Raw genomic sequence first — 18,033 nt, forward strand, 5'->3', positions numbered from 1 at the left:
TCATAGGGCAAACTTTAAATTATTTTTCTTTTTGATCTCACAGTTTAACACCAAGTTATATTAATATTCTTAATTCAGACTATGAAGCTAAACAAATGTGCTTATGATTCCTTTTTTTATTCAGTGGATTTATCTTTGGTGTGAATATGATGTTTAAAGAAAGTTTCCATAAGAATTTAATGTAATGTAGTAGAGCAATACAGTGTTTACGAACTATGTAACTTCTGAAGTGTACAGGATGTGAACTATTGTGCAAGGCATCTTCTGGTATCTTCGATTAAAGTGAGTACTAGTTGCACTGAGTTTTTCTATCAACATTCGCTAATTTAGTTCACACACTTTTGGGAAGACAGTTTTTCAGTGTAAAGGTCTGGTGGAAAAGGTAGGAAAAGGTGGTGATTGTTCTGTTCAGTCATAATACTGAGTAAAAACATGCCATGTCACTAAATGAAAGAGGTCATGGCATGTTTTTACCCTAGAATTTCTTTTGGGTAATAGAAGCCTTCAACAGTTCTATATGTAGATACAAGTATTCACAACCTAAATTTTTTTCAGTAAGGTTTGGATGATAGTAATGGACTGTTAACTATTGACATGCTTGTACTCCCTCTTAGGTAATGGAGAAGTAAATTTTTTTTCCCCCCTGTTTAATATCCATGGCAAAGTTTTGAGGAGAATTCTCATGTAAACTGTATTACCTCTATCTAACTAGTCTTTTTTTCTTTTACTAGTCTATCATCCCAAGTCTATGTGAGCATGTCTGTGGGGTGAATATCAATAAAGAATCCTTCTAAATGAGGAATGGAATGTTTGTCACAGCAGTTGTTGGTGAAGAATTTAGAGTGTTCTTCCACTAATTGGTATCTTGGTCTTAGGTGAATTTTGTATGAGCGCTCAGAGGCTTTTGTTTTTGTCTTGTAAGTGGAAAAATGTTTCCTTCCAGCTAAAAGAGGAAACGATGTGACAAGAAATCTATGCTGATCTAGGCTGAAGATCAAACCTGGAATACTTCCAGAATATCTAAATCGGGATAGGCTGCTGTCTGGATTTCACGGATGAAGTGAATGATTCAAGGATTTTCCCTGAAAAATGTTTCCTCTTTGGTTGAACCTTGGCGTTAATAGAGTGACTATTTATCTCTGAATTTGTCCGTGGAATTATAAATGAGATAAGATTAAACTGATCAGTCATTCACATTCCTATGATGAAGAAACTTGGATGAAAGTTGAAAATGAGGCAAGGCATTAATTGTAAGTGCACAGAAAGTAAAGGGTTTACAGTCTTAATATAGTCATAAGCAAAATGAAGTAGAGGCCTTGGCTGTCTAATCTGGCATTTTGTGGAATGGCTGTTGTGGACTTTTGCACTCTGCATGGTGGCATTTAGAGTTTTCTTCAGGAACTGAAACATAGTTCATATATGTACTTTTTTCCGTATATCTACAATTGCACAGCAAAAGCTAAGGTCATTCTTTTCCTGTTGTTCCATCAGTTATTATATATGAATTTAATAATTAGTTTTCTGGATAAACATAGTTCCTTTCAATAAATTCAGTGTATCATTTCTTCCATGCATATTTAGAATACTGTGAGTCCACACTTTCTCTTAAAAAGACAATGTCTTTCTGCAGCTTTTGTACACCATCATCTGTGAGCTGTTCTAAGGAAAGTTGTTGAGAAAACTAGGGTGAACTTTGTGCATTTCTCTTGAAGAGAATTTTTAAATTGTCTTACTAGCATGGATATATTACGCCAGTGTTTTTAGGATTGCAGGTTCATATCCAAAATTGTTGAAAGTACATGTAGGTGTATGGTATCTTTTCTTTTACTTTTGCCTTCACTAGGAAAACCCAAATGGTGATTTGTAGTCTTACATTAGATCATGAGTAAAAGGTATGGAAGAGCAGTTCAATCTTACTGTAGATCCTCATACAACATGTTTATAGGCAAAAAGAGACATTGAATTCCAGAGATGTTTAACATGCTGTAAATTATAGAATTTGCCAAAGAAAGTACTTGAGAAATACTAATGTAGTATCAGCTGTACAATTTCTAGCTGTCCAGAGCTTGCCCCTCCTTCCCCCAAAAGAATAAACCAAAATACAGACTTTTGTCTACCATAAAGAGTGGAATAAGGCAATTCTCTGTGAAATGTTAACATAACTGTGAGGCAGTCAAGGTGATCTTTGTAGCACATTACACAATCCAGAAATGAAAGTCATGAGAAAGGAACATTTACAGGACGGACCTCATTACTGGAAAGGGTTGTCATGTTGAATCACAGTTCTTCCCAGTGATGGATACTAAGCAGACAAATACTGGTTTTATTGTTTATTCATTAAATGCCAAGACTCACAGTTTTCAGACCGGACGTGAGTACCTACTTAAGCCAGATGGAGTAAGGGCCAGTATAGACAAATTTTCACATATTTAGGTGGCAAACAATACATTTCTGTGTGCTTCCGGTCTTGTTCCACTCAAAGTACAGAGATTATGCGCTCTTCAACTGGTACTTTTTCATTGTCTCTTAAAATAACAGAGTGATTTATATGAAGATTTAATGGTTTAAAGGTAACATTAACCAAAAACTCTGTTAACCACAAAAAAATGTTTATTCAAAATGAAAAACGTGTAAAATCTCCCTAGAAATACATAATTTCACTCTGGATTTTGGAATGAAATACATAGTGTCAATCTTCCAAATATTCCTGCACAAAAGCATTTGAAGTGGACAAATATAAGAATTTTTTTCCGTAATAGAAAATATGTTTTGGAATATTTGTCAGATTTCTACATTCTTAATCAGGAAAAAAGTTCCGTCTATCTTAGTGATCAAGCATAAAATGTATTAATACTTCATATTTGATGGTTTTGAAAAGTATGCAGAAATAGAAGAATTAGTTCTGGAATTTTATTTGATTTCCCAGTGTGTGTTGAAGTTTAGAAAGTAGAATGACTTCATTTTATTCTTTTCAGAGTTACATTAAGTATGATACTATTGGTAGAAATGTTTGGAAAGCTCTGCTGTAGCCAGGGGAGTTGTGAGGCTTGTTTCTTACTTCACATTGTAAATTCAGAGTAAATCAAACAAATGCCTTCCTTGACTAATCTCATGTTTCTGTAAAACAATAACGTAGACTGTCATGTGGTATCAGTCAGCCCACGTCAACTGATTTCAGCTAAGCGATTCTGATTTCAGTGTTGTCAATTGTTGCAGCCCTTGTCAAATTCCTTCTGGGTGGTGGATCACAAAGCAATTGTTTTAGGATCGAAATTGACCAGGCCTAAGTGTTCTTGAGCTCCACTCTTTTATTTTTATTTCTTTCCCCCTGCTGTTCTGCTGATAAGTGTGCTCACTGTTTCCTAGTCTTGCAGAAAAGTGAGATCCTGTTGCTCTGCCAGTGATTCTCACAGCTCTTCTGTAGCTTAAAGAGAAGTTTCAGACGTTGCTTTACTGTACTATTATCAGGGACATACTATGATTAAAATAAACAGCGGGCTTGTCTGGGGGTGGAAGCATATGAAGATGTTTATATAAGAATCAAATTTACTTTAGCTAATGAAAAAACTGGTTTAGATTTGTAATTGTCCAGGATTCTTTCCCCCCAGAACACAACTGTTCTATGGGATCACGGCATTTTTGTTCTCCAAACAGTTTTTTTAGCTTAGTCAGAGGGACCTGTCTTCTAAATTTGTGGTCATTTAGGGTGTTGTTCTTTTTCTTGTGCTGTATGTAGGTAAAATTATTAATGTAGATGTCTGAATGAATTTCTGAAAAGTCTACGAAATAATTCATTTGTCAGTTTTCAGGAAATTAGGTCTGCACTAAAAGAAGCAGCATGAGAAATAAGCTGTGGGCTAGTACATGCTGCATTGTTCTTGTCCATGCATCTTCTGGTATTATCATATTTAAGTAACTGGATGGAGCAGCGATTCATGGGACATCCTTGTTAGTGGATTATTGCACAAACCGTAGTACCAGCAGATGGAAGTCAACAGATATTTTCTCACTCCCTTCAAGGATTAGGCTATAAAATAAACACAGGAAGAGTATTTCCTGAAGGAAGTGTACGCACATTTGAATTTCCCTTCCTGTATCTACCTTTCCACTGCAGCAATTAAGATTTTCAGCCCCTGAGACATACTTCTTTTGGATTTCTTTAGTTGTTTGCTGCTAGCTAATGTCTTCTGTGGAAACAATATAATAGAGTGTTCATAGTGTGAAATGTTACAGGCATGGGCAAATTGTAAAACGATCCTTGTCTTATGTTGAAGTCAGTTTGGAGCCTTGTTAATCTGCAGTAACTGGGGGAATGGCTGTTTCCAAGGGAGGCTGTGTCCTTGCTGGGATTGCCCTGTTTGGAGGCTGCTCACTGCCTTGGTTTAGCATCCCTCTGCCTCCTTTTCCAGTCTGGCTTTGTGCCAGCAAAATGACTCAGCAAGTCTTAGCAGAAACATGCAATTGTGTTTGTTTAATGAAAATTTGGACTGCTTACTTAACTAGCTGTAAAATTTTGTTTGTAGCTTCCATGCAGCTTGCTATTTGCATCAAAGCTGTAGGTTTAGATTGATGGATAGGTTCCAGGAGGGTGCTTGAGAGCTTGTTGATGCCCTGGAAGTGTTCAGGGATGCATAGTGGTGTTCTGGCAGCGATGTCGTCTCAAAATGGTTTTCAAAAGGTGTAGGAATGGGCAAAATTCCTAAATCTGGAAATGCTGTCAGGCCGAATGACCCACAGAAGCTCAATGAATTAGCAAGTGAAAGAATCAGGAAGAGAACCCAGCATGTTCTTCCTCTGCATTCAGCATGTTACATTGTCTGCATTTCTAGTGACTATGACATGGCTTTTAAGAAAATGTGAAATGTTGGTATGCTGTCATATCCCTGTAAGTTGTAAAGCTCCAAAGAAATTTATCCTTAAAGAATATGTAGAATATGAAAATAATTTGCAGACAAAAAATCTCCTATTCTACTGTTTGAAAGCTGTTGCTTTAGTAATACTATCCAATACTGAGTATTAATTGCAGTTCCTGCTGGTAGTTGGTTTTGTTTCTAAGTCTTTACTGAAGATAGACAATTCCAGATATCAGACACTAAGCACCTGAATCCTTGTATTATCCCTTGTCTTATGCTATCTGATCTTCTCCTATCCCTTGTCATAAGTCCCCAGGTTTACAACATGTGCTTTGTAAAATGTGACTATAGTTGATGTTTTGAAAGATTTATGGTAGCTAGTAAAATGTCCTAGTAACAATGACTGCAACAAAATAGAAAACGAAAAAGTAATATTTCCAGATTCAGTTACCGTAAGCCTTTTACTGCACTCAGTTAAAAAAATATGCTTCTGTCAAAGGAAGGTCAGGAATTTTCTAGGCCTGTATAAATTGACTTCCATTTGACCTAATGTGACAGAAATATAAGTCATTTAAAAGATAGCTTTTGTCTTAAATAGAATGGCCTCAGCTGATTGTTTAGATACTACCATCTTAACTTTAGCAGGGTGAAACATTTTGTTCGTTTTTTTAAAAAATACATCTCCAACTGACACACCTATATTGCTATGCACAAACACGTTTTTTTTAAAGCTGATACCATTTGCGCATACTCTTAGTCCTGGTTGAAATTCCCAAGTAACAGGATGTTTCAGGAAGAGTAAATGGTGCTTATGTGATGCTTTACGAAAGACAGGTTTTCTAGCATTTCATTGATCTGAGAGAAGTGTAAATGCAATGCTCTTACTGTGGTTTGCTGGAGAGCAGGTCATTAAATGCTGTTTTCAAACAATATTTTGTATCTTATGATACCACAGAAGAGCTGGTTTTTCTTAAAAAAAAAAATACTATTTTTAAAACCTGATACTACATCATTTGATCCTGTATTTTCAGATACTATTTTCAGTTAAAACATCAGCTATAAGTACATTGTTTCCTAAAACCATACTTCTGTCTAAACTGTTTACTAGAAAGCATTTTCCAATAAAATGCGTACATTGCAAAATGGGACTCCCTTAAAAACTCTTGTCAGATTGTGTTAGGGGGATGGTACAAATATAATATATTATAAATTTCCAGCTCTGGTAAGAGCTAGTGTTGCAGAGAGAAAAATAATGCTGGAAAAATGAGGCACCATCACGTCTTCAGTCTCTTGCAAAGGATCTAAGGAGCGTGGATACAAAAAATGATCAGTAAGGAATCAGACAGACATCTACACCATAAAGTCCAGAAAACAAAATGAAGTGAAAGAACACATCTTCCATCCAACTTAGCAAAATGCCAAAGATAGATTTATTTACTTTCCTTTTCTAACCTGAAAGCTGTAGATCTTTAATACAGAGGGCTTTGCCTTTTCCTCCAAAACTTGTCCCCAGGGACAAAGGTTTTGTCCAGCCCTGTGCATTAAGAGATAACAACAGAAATAGGTAATTGAGCTGGCTATCATTGTCCAGTGGAGACTAATGCTGGAAATATTGAAGCTGGAGTCTTAGGCTCTGTTACCAGTGAACAAGCAGCCAAAGAAGTTGCACAGAACACAGACAGCAGCACTGCAGAAGTGAACTTAAGTCTGTTTCCCCATGCTTCCTCATCTGTATCCATCTGGTGTCCATCCTCTTATCCAGAAGATTGCTCTGTTATAGGCTTACATGGCTGCCCTTAGCCTAACTAGCTGGGGGAGTGGTAAGAGTTTGCTGAGAAGCAGGATGAACTCTACCATGCTGAGCCATACTGCGCTGTGGCTGAACTCTTGTGAGCACTTGATGTTGCTAATTTAAAGGTCATTCAAGTACCTGTGTGCTGCAGAACAGGAGGCCTTGCCACGTAAGCCCTGTAGGTAGAGTTAGTCTTTCTTTGGAACAGGTTGCCCAGAGAAGCTGCGGATGCCCCATCCCTGGAGGTGTTTAAGGCCAGGCTGGATGGGGCTTTGAGCAACCTGCTCTAGTGAGAGGTGTCCCTGCCCATGACAGTGGGGTTTGAACTAGATGACCTTTAAGGTCCCTTCCAATCCAAACCATTCCATGATTCCATGATTCTGCTTCTTTAACACTTCATGTGGTTGGGTTCTGGTCTGGAGCTAGACACGTTGCGATTACTGCGCCCTGCACTGTTTCTCCAGAGGAAGGAAAAGGAGAGAAAGAGGTGTTGCCAGTGTGTTTTCAGTGGGCATATTTGTGTTAACTGGGATAAAGAAGGAAGGGGAAGTTTGTCCCCCCTCTTCCAGGCCTTCCCCACCATCAGAATTGGATCCTGCTGTATGAGTCTGTTTTTCTAGAAGATACTAACAAGGGCCTCTGTCATTTATATTCACTAGAAAGGGGTGGGGTTTTTGTTTATCTTCTCCTTTGTTGAGGCACAATTGTGGAAGAAATGCACTTAAGGCAGTTACAAATCAATACTGTGGGTTGTACAGTTGTTGACACTTGCAGGAGGCAAGGGAGATCTATGATCAGTCAAGGCAAGCAGGAGTCCATAAGCCCTGTTGTTTATAGCATGTCCTAACTTTGACATGCATTTTGGGAACAGGTTTCTCCATGAGACGGATAAGGGTGAAAGTAGGATGTGGGCCAGAACTACTTCTACAAAGGATGGCGTATAGAACCTATGTATAGGTCCTGCCCTAAATATAGGAGAGGGGTGGAGGTGAGGACTTGGTAGTCCTGTCAGTCTTGGAGGAAATATAGGAGGCATGCTTAGAGAATAAAATCAGTGGAGGTGAGAAAGAGTTTGGTAAGGTGTGTGCATACATCTGTTTTTTGGAACATCTTAGCATTGGTTGGATCCAACCATACAGGTTGGGTGTTGGTGAAAAGTGTTCTAAGTAAAGAAATACTATTTGAGGTTGCCATTTTAAAATTCCCTTGTCTGAAGTTGCCCGTACCTGGAGATGTCAAAAATATTCTTTGACATATGTCCAAGCTTGTTGCTACAAAAATGTGAGAAAATGGTAAGGGCATTGTAAGCTTTGAGTTTTTACCTGTGAGTTCATTTACCGCAAAATAGAATAGCTGTCCTGAACAAAAGATAATCTAAGTATATCCTGTGTAAAGGAAAGATAATTTTCCTTCAAAGGAACATTTAAAGAACTGGGTTCACCATTTAATCTGCAAATACCTCCTATGGAGATTTCCTATGTGTAACCTAATCTAAGCCATTCATATAACTTTTAAAATATATAGCAGTTTGCACTCATACAACATTCTCTTTTACAGCAATATCATGATGAGAAATTCGCTGACCGGTATATAAAGGAACACCTCATACAGTGAGAGCAGGAGCATCTTTTAAGTGCTTTTGTGGAAAAGCTAGCCATAGAGATCTCACTTAATTTCACATAATGAACTTTTGTTTTTTTTAAAAGTACTGTAGCTCAGATGTGTATCCGGTAGCTGCAACTGCCTGAGTAACTACAATGTTCACATGTGGCTTCTGAACATTGATTTCTCCTGTGACATTGCTAGGATGTTTTATTTAGTATAATTTAAACTATGTAGAAGTGTACAAATGCCAAAGTTCCCTAGGAAGTGATATCCATATGATATACAGTATGTCTAGTATACAAATACCATTAACACACAAGATTTTTTTAAATCATCAGGGAAATTTTGACCTCTACAGTCTAAAGAATAAAACTTGCTTTTGTTGGTGAGTCACATGTCTGTAAGTACAGAAAAGCAGAACTAATCAGATGTGAATTCCAATAAATGTAAAACAGCCAAAACAAAATAAATAAATAGAATTTAGTCTACCTCATGTCATAAAATGTCAAATGAATTATGTGTGCTCTGTGCACTTTCTCAGGAAAGCAGAGGAACATAGAACTACAATACATGTGCTCAGTCATTAAATTCAGACGTCTGCTATTGCAAGCATCAACTTTATTCCTCATCTAGATGTATTAAATTCAGTTTTAGAAATTATTAAGATTCTTGATTCCAGCAAAACTCTTTAAGATGCAGTCCCATCTTTGCATCTTGTTTTACTGAGTTGGACTAAATGGCAACAGTCCAGTGAGACCAGAGAGCTAGGTTTTCATGCCAAAACAGCCAAACCTTTGTTTTCAAGCTGTGTTGTAACTCAGAAAATAACTAGGTTACAACACAGTAGATTGTTTTATTTTCAGTGTTTAAAGCTTAATTAATCTCAACAGTAGTAGGGTAACACAGAATAGATCTCTGAATGGACTCTTGATGGCAATTTCATAATGACTGAGCTTACTTTTAATTACTAACCACTTATCATACTTAAAAACAAGTCATGTCTTCCTTAAACAATTGATCAAGGACTTACTGCTTCAGGCAATTCCTTACTTTTCTTCATTTCATTTTATTTTATTTTATTTTACTTTGAAGTAGTTACCCAATGCATTTAGAGAGCTGAAAGTGAAGAGAAAAAAAATCTTTTCTATTTTGTTTTTCTGATTATACTACAGAAGTCACTTACTGCTTTCTTATTAAGTATGTGTTAACAATCTGTCTTAGGAAACAGTAGGGCCCTTGAATGTATTCAGGAAGACTGGAAGGTTAATTTTCATGTTTACGTCCAATTTCAGAAGTTTACAGTGAAATCTGTAAGTAAACTTATATAGAGCTGAGAAAATCTATGACACCTGTATTGAACTTCTGTTAGCCTATGGATGTTATGGTTCCAGGAATAACAATTTTTGAGAATGAAACAGATTAACACATTACTCATTTGATGTGCAGGATAATTTTATGTATTTGTTGATAGTGTTGGTATTTATGGTTATCTTTAGTAGTATTTATTTATACAGTAGTTATACATTAAAAATACAGGATATTTGAGGTAGTATTAAAGGTGCAATCATTCCTCAGTTACTAAAGAAATCAACTTTTTCTTTTTCAGATATTGTGGTTATCTTGAAATATCTCTGAGATTAGTGATTATTTTTACTTACATTATAATAATAACTATTACATCCATTCAGACACATAGTTCTTTTTACACATTCCAGTTCAGATACATTCAGTTGTGCTATTACTCAAGTAGGTGACATACTGTGGTTGTTCTTAACATATATTTAAATCCCAGCAGAGTCAACTTATGTGCTTAACTGCTAAATTTGCTTCTTTTCCTCAGTAATTGGTCATGTAATATGCCACAATACCATCCATAGTTCTTCATAATTTCACGTGCAACCGTATTCCTTCTGTGAAAACGCAATGTAACTTTGTTGTTTTCTGCAGATTATGCTACTTCATCTCTAGTTGAATTTTTTGTTGTTTTCTGTGTTTAGTCTCAGCAGCTGACCTGAGGTGTTTAAATTCTGTATTAAATTGATTTAAAATATAGAGACATTAACATTACACTTAATAGCATTTAGAGTATTTGTGCTCAGAGCCAGAACTTTACTTTCTTTCACAGGCAAAACTCTTTTGACCATCAGAAAAAGGCACTCCCAAGTAAGGACAAAAGAATCTGTAACAGTATACAGTGCATATTTGCTTTGTGTTAAAGAAAACAAATTGCAAGCTAATTGCAAGCTAATTATCACAATAATATGTGTTTTTCTCATGAATATTGTGTACTTTCCAACTTTCTGTATGAATCCTTCAGCTATGCATGCCAGATTCAAAAGTGAAAAATCGGTGAAACATCAGACCAATACTGCCATGGTGCTCAAGAGATGCTTATGTCAAGGCTAGGGAAGGGTGGTGAGACACAAAGCAGAGAACAGAAGAGGGCATGGCTTAACAGAGCTCAGTTCTCTGGTGGCAAAAATTCTTTCACTGGGAGAAAATTTACAGTTTTAGCTAATCAAACTGCAAGAGATAAACGAATGAGAGGTTTAGTGACCCTCTCACTGCATTGAATGAGTCAGTTGTGTCCTGTGTCATTTTATTCACCCAAAGTGTTGAAAAATTTAATCACACCCAAGCAGCTGTGAGCTCTTAAAAATATTGTTCATTGTGTCCTGGATTTTACAACTTCAGTACTTATCTTTTATATTTTTTTTTTAATGTGAAAAACATTTAGATGAAATCTTGTGTACGTTCATTAATAAAACTGTGTGGGTTGGCAACTGTAAGTAATTGTGCATTGATAATCAGTTACTCTCTACATGTATGTAATAATACTGAGATATACTCTTTATAAAGAATTACTCTTCAATTTATGTATCATGCATACAATTAAATTTTAAAAATGAAGAATAAAATTTGGTGTCAAACATTACAAATTAAAGACATCCAAAATATATGGCTGTAAAATAAGGTATACCTGTTCTCTAGCTAGCCAGCCACTTCTGTAATATTAGAGTCTTCTCTTTAGCTCTTGGTAGTTATGCTTGTGTGTAGTATTTTCATGCCTTCAAAAGAAATGTTTGCAAAGTTATATTTGAATAGAGCCATCAACATTGCATAATATTCTGCACTGAAAAATTGCACTGTTTTTTATTGGAAGTTTTTAAAAATAAGAGACACCAGGTAGCTACTTGTGACTAATGTATTGGTTTCTGTGTCCCATAGCTATATAATGGGAAAAAAACATCAGTGTAATGGAATTAGGTAGACCATGTAATGACTGCATATTTTTCTCTGGATTTTGAAGAATAGGATGGCTAGACAGTGATACATGGGTCTTTTAACTGAGGAGGAAACAGAAGGAGCTCCATATTTATGGAGCGAACTGTGGAGAGAACTGCATCTAACTTGTCCAAATCCAAGGAAAATTGTTCTGCAAATGCAAGCAGGAAGGAACAGAGGGACAGGGCCAAGGTTTGCTCTTCATTTAAATGCCTTTGGGCAGATTTTCTGTTTGAATCCATCTCATAGCTTCCTTTTGTTACACTTCAGTAGCAACAAGTTCTTCTGTATTTCTGCTTTGAGTCTGTACTGACGATTTTATGTTCTCAGGATGATGGTATCCTACCCTGCATAAAACATGAGTTTCTCATCCATTAATTCATTCTTTACTCAGCTTGCTCAAACAGGGACTAGTCAGGGTCTAGTGCTGCATGTGAGATATAGGAGCCTCCTCCAGTTCTCAATTAGTTGCATCTTGCAGACTTTGCATAGGTAGTTTGGATAATGGATTGCCTGGAAGAAGAAAGTCCTGATACTCTCAGTCTTTTCAGCTTGTTTTCATGGAGTTCAAACTTCTTGAGGACCATCCCAATAAAGTCGAAAGAACTTTTTTAGTTGGAAATAGTTTGCAGGAACATTGAGATGCGGTCTTGAAAAAACTCATCAGGTGTAGGTACAAGTTGAGCCACTGATCAGTTACTGCTGACTCTTACTCAGGCATCATAACCACTTTCATGCTAGTGGTTATGCTAGCACAGCATGAAAAAATATAAGCTTAGTTACACTAATAAAGATGGAATACAGCATGGATATCTGGAGGTAGTAATTTTAAATGAAATAAATTTAGCTGAAAAAAAAGGTGTGATGGAAGACTGTTCTCAGGGTAGCTTTGCCTTTGTTCTCGCTTGCCAGAAAGATACTGGTTAATCTAGCCATCCACATTTAGACAGTGTTTTTTACATAAAGGAACAGTTAGCTATTTAATTCACTTTTCCTAGAAGATGTGCTATTAGCATCTGCTGTAAACAGTCCCAAGATCAGTCATATTCTTATAGTGTTTCTCTCTCATAGTGAAACAAAGTATAATTTCCTCATATGAAAAAAACTTCAAAACTTTGGCCATAGAATAGTAGATCATTCAAAAAAACCAAAAAGCAGACTAATAGCTTTTTCAATCCCTCTAGCTACCCCTTGCCTCACATAAAAGAGAACACAAATTATACTGTGCTTTAAAAAAAGGAAAAAAAATCCTAAACATTTTATTTAAGTGGGGTCTCAACAGCAGTAAAATAATCACTTTTGTAGTACTTTTATCTTGTTTATCGCATGAAAACATGAGAAATGCTTTATGGGAATCACCTACATTGCAGAAAATGAGGAAATGTATCACTGTGCTGAAGCACTGTTTGTCAAGGAACTATGTTACGTTCCTACCTTACAGTGTCATTTCCATAGCACAGGTATAATAAAATAAATTACAAAAGAAAGCAAGACAGTCTTGTTTTCCTCATATTTTGCTGTAGAAATAAAACTAGGTCTAAAGAATGTGTATTAGAGTGAAAATTATATGGTCTCATGACTGATATCAGTTTATTGCACAGAGGATGGTACCAAGACAAGGGGTGAACACACCAGAGAGTAAATTATAGGAAAATCAGCTTAATGGATATCAAGGCTGGAATCTTTGTAAGACTAGGAAAAGCATCAGTGATATTTATGAGTTGATCAAATAAGTAAGGGGAGTTGATGTTACACAAGGCTTGGAAGCATATCCAGAAAAAAAATGATTTGATGGAATGAGACAAGAGGTGAATTCAAAGGCATTGCAGTGTGCATAGGTGTACAGAACATGGGGGCAACCTTAGCAGCTGCACATTTTATGAATGTGAGAATTGAAACCCAGATGTCAGGAAGGCAAGGAGAGAGATAAGCACCTGGGTGAATAGTTTCCCTGTTTGGATGGAGTGACATAATTCTTAATTACTTCTAGTATATATTTTACTCTGTGATGCTAATTTATTTTGACCCAAGTGTTCAGAGTTGTAGGCTTATAGTATTTTAAGACATCTTAAAGTGAAATAAGACTTCACAGCAGTGGAAGCAGTTCTGACAACTAATTGGACCATCTTATGTTGCAGGGTAACAGCTATTCATCCCATTTCTTATGGGGAGAGTCAGATTTTCGCAGAAGCAGAATAAGAGACAAGAGACAGTTTTAAAAAAGCAGTGTGTGCATTAAAATAGGAATGCAATAAGCATTTTAGCATTTTCTGCTTTTCTGATAAATTACAGAGATCATCTTGAAATGACATATAAGCTTAAGTTTTAAGGTCAGCAGAATTTTTTAAGGTTGCAGAAGTTATGCAAAATTTCCATTTAGAAAATAGAGACTACCTCAAAACTGATCTTGAAAAGCAGAGGAACTTTTAAAGTACTTATACTCTACATAGCTCCCCTGGAAGTCTAAAGCCTACCCTTACATCAGCATTTTCATAAACGTGCTCTTCTGTGCACTGTGCATCCTGTTTCCTTGGACCAAGGCCCTTGACATTAAATGATAAGGCTTTTTTTAATATATGTATTAATGTATTCCAGACATTTAAAATATTTTAAAATTAACCAAGTCTTTCTGTACATTATTTTTATAAAAGTATATTTAAAATACTGCTTAAAAAATATTTAAAATAAAAATATTAGAAAAAAAGGTAATTTAAACAATTGGCAGTGGCAAGAAAGTATACAATAGCAAAGCTGTAACAAATTATTAGAGAAGGTCATCTTCATAAAATGAGGTCAGTTTGTGCTTCTTAATGCTAGGAAGTATTCAGATTATAATTTCTTATACTGCTCTGGGATTCTTGGCAAAATAAAATTTCACTTGCCTTTTTGGCAAAGGTACCTCCCTTTGAATTCACTCGAGTCTGTGATTCCTACTTTTCCTTTTAAAGTCATATTGTGGCAGAAGCCTTAGTTTGCAAGCCTCTAAAAAGTTTTGCACAAAGTATTTTTACTGGGCTAGAAAATTAACTTTTTCCTGTCTTTCTGTGAAGGATAACAGTTCTTAAATACTTGTCACAGTGAATCTATGCCATCTATTCCTTACAGATTTTTGAATGGACAAATACCAGATATGCGTCATCCAATATTCATCAGGCTGTTTAATCATCTAAGATAATTGTTCCTATGCATCAGATGGTTTATTTCTCAAAAAATGTTCTAGAAGGAAATATGTAGGCCTGATAATCATTGTCCCCTGTTACCTGTTTTTATAGTGGAACATTTATTTTTAAACACAACTGAAAAATAATTTTTCTCTTTGAAGAACTTCACAGAGAATTTCCCACTTTCAAGAATGCCTCCATCTCTCAGGCTTTTGTGTGGCACTATTAAACACAGATAGCCACTTCACATCCCAGATGTTCATAGTGGTCCTGGTTGCTTCCTGACAAGTTCAAGAGCTCTGATGTAAGATTAGTTTCCAGCAACTGAACCAGACTTGACTCAGGCTGAAAGCAATAGAGAGGAAAATGTGTTTTAGAAAAGGCTAATTCTGTATAGATGCTATATAGATCAGTATTACTTTTGCTTCTGTCCTTTGAAATAATATAATCTATGGGGAGCAATGAAATGCAAGTGTATCAGAATCCAGTAGTCTCTGACAAGGTTCTATTAGAAATTCCACATGCTGAGGTTTTAATTCTTAAAACAAAATTTACTTAACTGAAGATATTTGATGTTACATGGGATTTTAATTTAGCAGAGTGGTATGCCAATGTACTGAAATCACAGTGCAAACAAAGTATAGCCGTTGCAATACACAGTTCGATGGCAGTACAAATCTGATTGCCGTTTCTGGCCTTTATATGCTCACCATCACGATGCTGGGCATTGCCAGGTGCTGGGACAGAATATGTGAGTTAAAGTCGGCTCAAACCCATTGCTCTGTTCACAGTTCATTTTGTCAGTTGTTCAGTTTTTGTACTCTCTGTTGGGCTGAGCCACATATGCACTTACCCCTTGCTAGCCTGGCTAACTCAAGAAGCCATTCACACTCTTTTGATTAACTCAGGGAAAAACATTTACACAAGCAGTTAATCCACTGAACTGATACAGGCATTTATCTAGAACAAACCCTCCAGTCCCTTTTCTGTTGAGATAAGTTCAGTTTTCTTTGCAACAGCTGTGGTCAGTCACTCTCTTCGTTCTTACCTCAGCTTCATAAGCACATCTCATCTGACCCTTCTTCTGTTTTAGGCGTTTATTAACCAGACACAAAAAGGTAAACTTTTTTTTTTTTTTTTTTAAATAAACAAGTTTATTTAAGTAAAGTAGGCATGGGAAGGAAAAATGAAAGGTAGGCTAAATAAGAATCAAAAAAGGGGAAAAAAGAAAAGTGTATATATATATATGCACACAGAAATGTAGAGACAATTAGTCAAAGGAATAGACACAGCTTTCATACTACGTGCACACATACTGCCTTCTAACACTTTATACAACTATAGGTACTAATCTGGAGTAGTGATGTATCTGGTCACAAAGGTAAATAAGTAAAAGGAAAATGTATGGTTGGGTTTACATATTTTCTAGTCATTGTGATGATCCATTTATGGCAGTTTTTCCTTAGCTTCTAGGTTATGGTTCATTCTGTCAAAGAAAAGCAGAATCCAAGCTCTGCTTTTTTCCATCTAGCACAATGTGTTAAAAGTAGTTTCTTCCTAATAGTCTTTTTTATGCTTTATATGTATACAAAAAAGTAACAGACAATAATAAAACTTTTCATTGTATAGAATGAATTTTCATTTCGCTACAGCTAATCCCAAAATCAAAAGTGCCATATGCTTAGATATCGTGAGGACTGGAAATGGCTAGTTCACACAAATAGCTTTCCACGTTCGTTTTTGCCCCAGGAAAAAATATGATCCCCAGAAAGGGTTGACAGAGAAAGCTGCAAATACAGGCTGAAAGACTGCAAAACAACATTGTCACATTGCCCACCTGTAAAGGAAATGTAGAACAAGTTGGAAAACACTGAAAGCAAGTCTGAGTTGTTAAAAATACTTCCTGTGGTGTACTGCAGTGTTCACTGTCATCATCTCCCCATCTTGTCTGTAGAGTAACAAGGGTTTTGTCAACGTACAGAAACAGTTTTATGGTAGGAAACAGACACCACCTCTTAATCTGAGACATATGATACTCATTCCAAGTAAACTGTGTATCTGTTATGTCTGTCCAATGCATCAGTGAAAAGCATATCCTCAAGATGAATTTATTTATGCACATTTTTTGTGAGGGCTGTTCTGAAATGGCTGGCAAGCAGCTTGAAACCTGTTTCTAGCATTTTAAGTAACAAGCTTTCACTTTACTTTGGAAAGCCCCATTCAGTTTTGTTGCCAAAGAAGTGAGGTGTCTCCTTTTTAAAGCCACATCTTACTTGATTGTATACAGCAGAGTTCCATGAAGTTGTTATACTGCACTCATAATTTAAGATTGTGTAAGTCCTAAGAATAGACTTTTCTACTTCTGTTCAAAAGTTAAACTTATAAATGTAGATCAAGATTATTAATAATTTTCTCTGCCATATAAAACAAACAGCTAGAAAAATTGTTTATGCAAATCATGCCATGAGGAAATTAGACTAATGGATCAAATTAGTTCAATTTCTTATAAGAAGATTGAGTTATTGCTTAGAAAGATTGTTTGATTTTTCTTTCATATTAATAGTATGAGAAAATATGAAGCAAAGAAAATCTTCATTGCACTTTACTCCATACGCTGTGATTTTTCACATTTTCTTCTGAACAAAATGACTTAGGACCTCTTCAACATCAATAACGTCAATTGTACACAATCTAACCACATTTTTTTCTGTTTCTAGATTACAGGCGCAAAAAAAGTCAAATGTAGAAGACAGGAAGATTTGACTCTTTTCTTTTGCAATTAGTAGCTTTTTTCTTTCTATTTTCCAGTGTGCAGTTTTCTTTCGCATCTTTGTCTTTTCCTGTTCATGCAAATTCAGAGAATAAATGCTTTGGTGGCTGTTAAAGGTGACAGTACAGTTGCAGCCTTTAGGTCAGCAGTCCCATGACACTTGTCAGCAAGGGGCAGGAGTGGACAGAGAGGAAAATTCACTGACTGACTCATCTGTATATTCATCTTGAGAGAATTGTTTTCTATGTGGGCTGTGTTTTAGTAGAAAATTAGTATCTTCCAGCAGTTCTGCCATCCCATTCCTATAATAACAAATTAGACATTTGTGGACTGTTTGTGAGGTGCAAGAGATAAGGACCTAAAACTGTTCGATCACACATTCAAAACTTGTCCACGTGTGTATGGCATACATTGATATCCACTCCCCATTGTTAGACTTTTTCCCCACTCTAAGGGTTAAAGTGCAGCAGTTTGTTTAAAGGGAGAAGAGTGAGCTTAATAGTCTATTCTGAAATATAGAATCCCATACATATTGCTACAGTATTTTTCTGGAAGTGTTAGTTTTTC

General features: G+C 36.1%; 1 protein-coding gene across 1 annotated transcript in view; it reads left to right on the plus strand.

Moving 5' to 3' along the window:
- Positions 1-18,033, plus strand: part of ADAMTS19 (ADAM metallopeptidase with thrombospondin type 1 motif 19) — a 146,615-nt gene that overhangs the window by 52,718 nt on the left and 75,864 nt on the right. The window lies entirely within an intron of this gene.

This window comes from Numenius arquata, chromosome Z (assembly GCF_964106895.1).
Source record: "Numenius arquata chromosome Z, bNumArq3.hap1.1, whole genome shotgun sequence".
Lineage (NCBI taxonomy): Eukaryota > Metazoa > Chordata > Aves > Charadriiformes > Scolopacidae > Numenius > Numenius arquata.